Source organism: Elephas maximus, chromosome 11 (genome assembly GCF_024166365.1).
Source record: "Elephas maximus indicus isolate mEleMax1 chromosome 11, mEleMax1 primary haplotype, whole genome shotgun sequence".
NCBI classification, from domain to species: Eukaryota; Metazoa; Chordata; class Mammalia; order Proboscidea; family Elephantidae; genus Elephas; species Elephas maximus.
The window spans coordinates 77,220,052-77,226,901 of record NC_064829.1 but is presented as its reverse complement, the minus strand read 5'-3'; the positions used below and the strand labels follow the sequence as shown (position 1 = coordinate 77,226,901).

The following is a 6,850-nucleotide window of genomic DNA, read 5'->3' as shown; positions in this document are numbered from 1 at the left end:
ACTATTATATCTGAGATTCCCGCGGGCGCGTCGCCTATGTGTGCTGTCTGTGTGGAGATTGCCCCCGGGGGGTCTGGCCCGCTGGAGTCACGGTCAGATCCTCCGCTTCCAGCCCCACGCCCAGCGTCAAGGCTCCCCTACTGGGACGGTGCACTCTCGACTCCAAAATCAGTCGCTGCCTCCCGGGGACTTCTCGTCCCTCCAGCCGCGTGGCCGTGCCGCCCCCGTGAACCAGGTGGGCCCCCTCCCGGGGTTAGTTCAGATGGGTGGAGTAGCTCCCCGTGCTTGTGCCGCGACCGAGTGTCCCGGCTGGAACGCTGTTCTCCCCGCTCCAATACCAGTCGCTGCCTCCCGGGGACTTCTCCTACCGGCTGCGTCCCACGCCGCCCGCGCGACCCGGATGGTCACCTTCCCGGGGTTAGTTCAGGGGGTGGAGCAACTCTCCGTGTTTATGGCGTACCTGCGTGCAGTCCAAATCCCTGTGGGACGGTTCCCTGGCTCGGATGCTGCTCTTTCTGCTCCAAGATCAGTCACTGCCTCCCGGGGACTTCTCCTAACGGCTGCGTCCCACGCCACCCGTGGAACCGGCTAGTCCCCCTCCCGGGGTTAGTTCAGGGGGGTGGAGCAGGTCTCTGTGCTTGTGCCGTACCTGACTGGTATGCTGGCTCCAGGCTCTGGAAACAATCGCTGCTTCCCCGTATTAGTTCGTTCTCCGTCTCTAAATCTGTGTTTGTTGTTCAGGGTTCGTAGATTGTTATGTATGTGATCGATTCACTTGTTTTTCCGTGTCTTTGTTGTAAGAGGGATCCGAGGTAGCGTCTGCCTAGTCCGCCATCTTGGCTCCGCCTCTATCACAGCTTTTATAGGCTACTGGTTCTACATTTGTTCTGAGGTATATGGATTCCCCCCAGGACATCACCAAGTCCTGGGAGGAGTCCTCCAGTCTTGCAGTTGCCTATTGCCCAGGCATTTACTTTTATAATTTAGGAAATAACAAAATCATAGCAGCAATGGAAATGCATTTTCTAGACTATTAAATATTTTATAACTGTGTGTAAAAAATGAGTTATCTGAGCCAAAACATCTGTCATTGCCAAGGTGATAGAAATTATCAAAAAGAAAGCCAAGAAGAAATGTCTAGAATACCTGCAGATAGGGTGGGGGATCTGGGAAGTTTGGGGAAAGAGAAACACATTTCTGTATGTAAATTGTCCATAACAAGCAAGACTGCGGTTAACATCAGGTCATTCTTTTGCTCCAAACTCCCCAATGGTTCCCTGTTTCACTTTGAGTAAAAGTCAGATTCCTTATTGCAGTCAACAAGGCCCGGCAGAATCTGGCTCCGTAGTATCCCACGGTCCTTGCTCCTAATCCTTCACTCTGCCTTCATCCTCCTCTACGAAAATTTATGGCTCAGATATACTGAGAAGCAAAGATTGTTTAGGAGCCCTGGTGATGCAATGGTTAAGCACTCGGCTGCTAACAGAAAGGTGGACAGTTTGAACGTACCAGCGGCTCGGTGGAAAAGACCTGGCGATCTGCTCACGTACAGGGAAGGATTACCCAACAAGCAAGGTACACGTGGGCTTAATTATGCTTATTTACTTATCTGTAATGCACAATCTCACCTGTTTTTTTCATATGTGAAATTATTCACTACAGATTAGTAAGTGAACACAGTTTAAACTGGTGGGTACTGTGATTACTGGTCGATCTGCCTCCGCGCATGAAGATTCTGAACCCCTTGCCGAGGAGTCGATTCTGATTCACTGCGACCCTATAGGACAGAGCAGAAGTTACTTGTAAGGCTTCCTAGGCTGTAATCTTTACCAAAGCAGACTGCCACATCTTTTTCCCATTGGAACCATCAACCTTTCAGTTAGCAGCTGGGTGCTCTTAACCACTGGACCAGCACGGCTCCTTGCATAAAGATTACAACCTTGGAAACACTATGGGATGTTTCTACGGTGTCATATAGGCTCACTGCTACGAGTTGGAACCAACTCGATGGCAAACAACAAAAGCCAAGATTATTTAACAAATTTTCCCATCCATAGGGAATGGTGACATAACCATACTAATCAACTTATTTCTAGCTTGGAGCCTATGAGATTTAAACCTGGAAAAAGTTGTCTTAGAAGACCATAAGTGGCAGCCAAGGATAAGGTCCCCATCCCCTCTTCGTATCCCAATGCAGCCCAACCACGAAGTTTAGAATGGGATGAGTTACAGGAAAGAAAAGACATTCCTCTACTTGTTGCAAGGATGCACTGCTACTATTGCCACTTCCCTGGCCATTGCTGGGGCTGAGGGGTAAGAAAGAGCAATCCCTTCTCTCCTCAAGATGGCAAGTTAAGGACAAAATAATAGGCAGTGAAGTGAAGCACTAATTTGGAATTATTTGTAATCAAATCTTAGTGGTATTAATAATTATATACCATACTTATTCATAGTCTATTAAGCCTAATGAAAGCTTGAAAAATAATTCATATTATTTAAATATCATAAAACTTAATACAGCTCTTAATTTGCTGTCTTATCACAAGAGAAAAGTACCCTATACCATAAATAAAAGAGGACCATCATGGGTTTATTTTTTTTAACAAATTTATTTTGATTGAGATTAATAATCACTAATATATTTTTTTAATATCAAAACCTATAAATAGGTTAAATTTCAATGCTAATGCAATTTAAAACACTTTGTTCAGTGATATGTAAATCCATGCTGTAACTTTTGGTACTAAATATGATAGCTGAATACTTCTAACTTAAAATAATTATTAATTCTTTAATGATCGCTCATTTTAGCTTATTCTGTAAAATTGTGTACTGAAAAGCATTTCCAAGGTTTTTAAATATTGATATGCATATTCAACAGCTTCAGGTTAGATTGCTATATGTGCTACAAATTGTAGATTTTTATTTCTTTTTTCAAGTCTTTTAAATCAATGTTAGAGATTTTTAAGGCATGGTGATGCCTACTGGGAAGAGCAATGGTCTGGGAAGAAGCTCAAGTCCTCACTCTACCGTTAAGGCAACTCATCTACCTTTCTGAACCTCAGTTTCCTAAGAAAACACATTACCCATTGCTGTCGAGTCCATTCTGACTCATAGTGACCCTATCGGGCCCAATGAAATCAGGTCTCCGTTAGCAGTAAGTTTCCCCTTTGGTTTATTATATAAAAGATAAACTCTTCCACTAGCAAAATGAAAACAAAAGTAGTGTTTACATATTATTATGTTACGCTGTGTTATTTTTTACCAAGCCGAACTCTAGGGAATTTAGCACAATGCTGCTATCATCATAGCGGTAATCAATGTCATCACCATGATTATCGCCAACAAACAAAATTAACTACACTCATGTTCCTTCTAAGCAAATTATTAAACTAATACATATAATATACATATAATATATTTATGTTTAGTAATGATATAATGGAAACTCTGGTGGTGTATTGGTTAAGAGTGTTTCTATAAAATCAATGAAATATTATTCAGTGGTGTAATAGTGCTGATGGTGGTATTTTTGTGTAAAATGCAAGACAGTAGAACAAATGACTTGTGAAATTCGAATTCTGACGCAACTGATTTTCAAATATGTTATTGTCCATTATACTATGGAACACTTCAGAGTTTGTTACTTAAAACTGAAACTGTTTTCTTTGTACCTCTCAAGTATTGGAATACCATATTCTGGATTATATTGGATATGTATTATTTTTCCTGTCAGAACTGAATTTCGGCATGCTTCTCTTTTAAATAGAATTTCATAAAAAGCAGCCACAGTTACATTTTAATAAATGAAACTGTTTTCCTTGAAACAGATGGAATACAAAGTTTTTTAATTAAATAAACAAGATAAATCTCTGTTTTATCTTCCCCAAACTGTGAGGGTTTCACTTATCAATGAGCACAGAATTGTTGCTTTGGAGAGAATACAGTACTATTACTGGTACCAAATGTAATTATCACTTTGTTTTCTGTAAGAAGATAAGTGATACATCTGCATGAGGATAATCTTACATTAAGAACCATCAAATGAACATATAGACTCAAATGAATAAGTTGGGTAATTGAAATCAAGTAGTGAAAAAATACTTTCCTTATGGTGGGTGAGAAGAACAGCTTGAATTGAGGTTTTGTAAAAAAAAAAAAAAAAAAAAAATCACTGCATTAGTTTATTCACTTTGTTTTTAAATAGACATTTAGAAATGAGCTTTATGCCCCCAGTGAAGTCAGACTGCATATACACGTTTGATTAAATAGCCTGACAAAACCACTTGTTTTATTAAATGTAGTGCTGTTCTAAGTTACAATTTTAGCTCATTTATATCTTACTACAAAACCATAATGTGAGGAAGATTATTGGTTCCATTTTACAGGTGAGCAAATGTAGGCAAAGAAAGACTGATTAACTCAATTAAGATCACACAGCTACTAAGCAGGACTTTGAACTGGTTCAAACCAGTTCAGTCATGGCTGACAAAGGAAAATTGGAACAGACCCAGATTTTTAAAATATTTGAGTGAAAAGGAATAATAAGCAGAATGGGAAAAATTACAGGTCAAAGCCCTGGAACTGGGAGACTTGGAAGAGGCATACTGAGCCCTTTCAGGAGCCTAATGCAGGAGATTGGTTTACTGCCAGGGTTATAGAGAATGACACACATTCAAAGTGACGCAGTCAGCCACCATCTTTGAGTGAGGGACAACTGTTTCTAACTCTACCTGTCAAGAGATCTGCTACCTATGGTATGCACACGCTGCCCTTGTTTTCTAGGAGAGAGATTAAATTTCTAGCAGAGCTTCAACCCATAATTTTTCCTGTTCCACTTATCATTGCACTTCACCCATATTTTAAAAATTCAGGTCCTGTGTGAGCTTCGCTTCATCAGCCATGACTAAACCAGGCAGAACCAGTTTGAATCTCTGCTACTAAGAAAGCAGAGCAGGCATTGAACAAAAGTTCATGCCCTAAATTAGAGGTCAACAAACCATGGCCAATAGACCAAATATAGTTCACTACCTGTTTTGTAAATAAAGTTTTATTGGAATACAGCCACATTTATTCATTGTTTATGGCTTCTTTTGTTCTATAATTGCAGGGTTGAGTAGTTGCAACAGAGAGTGTATGGTTTTCAACAACTGAAATATATACTACCTGGCCCTTTACAGAAAAAGTTTGCTAATCCCGCTTTAAACTGTATTCTTTACGTTCTTTTCCGTTAAGCTGCTAATAGTGTGCCACCTGCTTCCTGTTGGGATCTTATACCCAGTAACCCGGTGCCATCAAGTCGATATAGTGTAGTCTAATTTAATTCTGATGAGGCAGCATGTTTTATATTATTTCAGTCTTTTGCATTTTGTCAAGACTTGCTAAAAATCACATCTAGTCAATTTTTTGCAACTATCTATGGTGTACTTGAGGATAATTTATGTTATAAAGCTTTGGCACGCAAGTTCTGTGTATGTCCTTTGTGGCAAGTTTGATATTTGTTCAATTTTTCTGTATTCTTGTTCTTTCCCTCTGATTTTTTTTTTTAACCAATTCTTTCTTTTTCTCGCATTTTGAACTACTGCACTTTTTGAATATGTTTATAACTTTTTTCATTACTTTTGGAAAATCCTTGGCCATTAATCTTAATTTTTCTCTTCCAACCAATTCTTTTCTCCACTTTTTTTTCCAGAATCCTGTCATCCGTATCTTCTTACTTTGGTTTCCTATCTTCCATCTTTTAACTTTTCTGTGCTTCTATCTCAGATAATTTCTTCTGCTCTATTCTTCCTGGTCACAAATTCCAGTTTTTGTGTTTCTCACTGCTAGAAGCTTTATCTGTACCTTTGGCCAACTTCTCTGTTCCCTATAGATAACTTCAAAACTTTTTATTTATTTAAACACAGTATCGTGATTTTAGAATCTGTAGGACATTCTCAATTATCAGATCTTTGTGTGCTTTTCTGATTCTTACCCATTCTGTCCTATTAACTTGTGCTTAGTTTTTTTTTTTTTTTTTTTTTTTACCATGAGATGCTTATTTTTCTTAAAAAATTATCTCTGTGAATTGTTCCAGCCATCAGGTAATGGTTAGTGTCCAGAACTCATTTGCATTTGCTATTATCAGACACCTGAGTCTGGAACCACTTTAAACTAAATTCATAGTTTAAGATTTTATGGATGACCCAAGGGCTGTTATGTTTTAGTTGCTTTTTTGTATGTAATTCCAACTCATAGTAACCCTGTAGGACAGAGAAGAACTGACCCATAGAGTTTCCAAGGAGCAGCTGGTGGATTTGAACTGCTGACCTTTTGGTTAGTAGCTGAGCACTTAACCACTGTGCCATCAGGGCTTCACTGTACCACCAGGGCTCCTGCAAAAAAAAAAAAAAAATATATGGAATGCTTCGTGAGTTTGCATGTCATCCTTGTGCAGGGGCCATGCTAATCTTCCCTGTATCATTCCAATTTTAGTGTTATACGCTGCTGAAGTGAGCACCTGTATGCTATACACCTCCTTAATACACTGATGTTATTTTTGCTCAATTAATCAACAGTCTTTAAAGTAATTGAAGAAAAAAAAAAGCCATCTTATATATATTTACCTATATATTGACCGTTTCTGTTGCTCTTCATTTGTTTCTTAGATACAAGTTTCTATCTGGCATCATTTTCTGTTTGCTTGAAGAAATTCCTTTAATATTACTTATAGTCAAGTATGCTGGAGGTAAATTCTCTCAGTTATTGTTTTTCTGAAAAAGAGTCATTATTTTACTTTAATTTTTTAAAGATATTTTCATAGATTATAGAATTCAAGGTTAATAGCTGGTATTTTCTCAAGTGCTTTAAA

General features: G+C 38.9%; 1 non-coding gene across 1 annotated transcript; it reads right to left on the bottom strand.

Moving 5' to 3' along the window:
• Positions 1 to 6,391: 6,391 nt before the first annotated feature.
• On the bottom strand, positions 6,392 to 6,499 carry LOC126086394 (U6 spliceosomal RNA). The gene has a single exon (XR_007519485.1). It is a non-coding gene; the product is annotated as a U6 spliceosomal RNA (small nuclear RNA).
• Between the last annotated feature and the right edge of the window lie 351 nt (positions 6,500 to 6,850).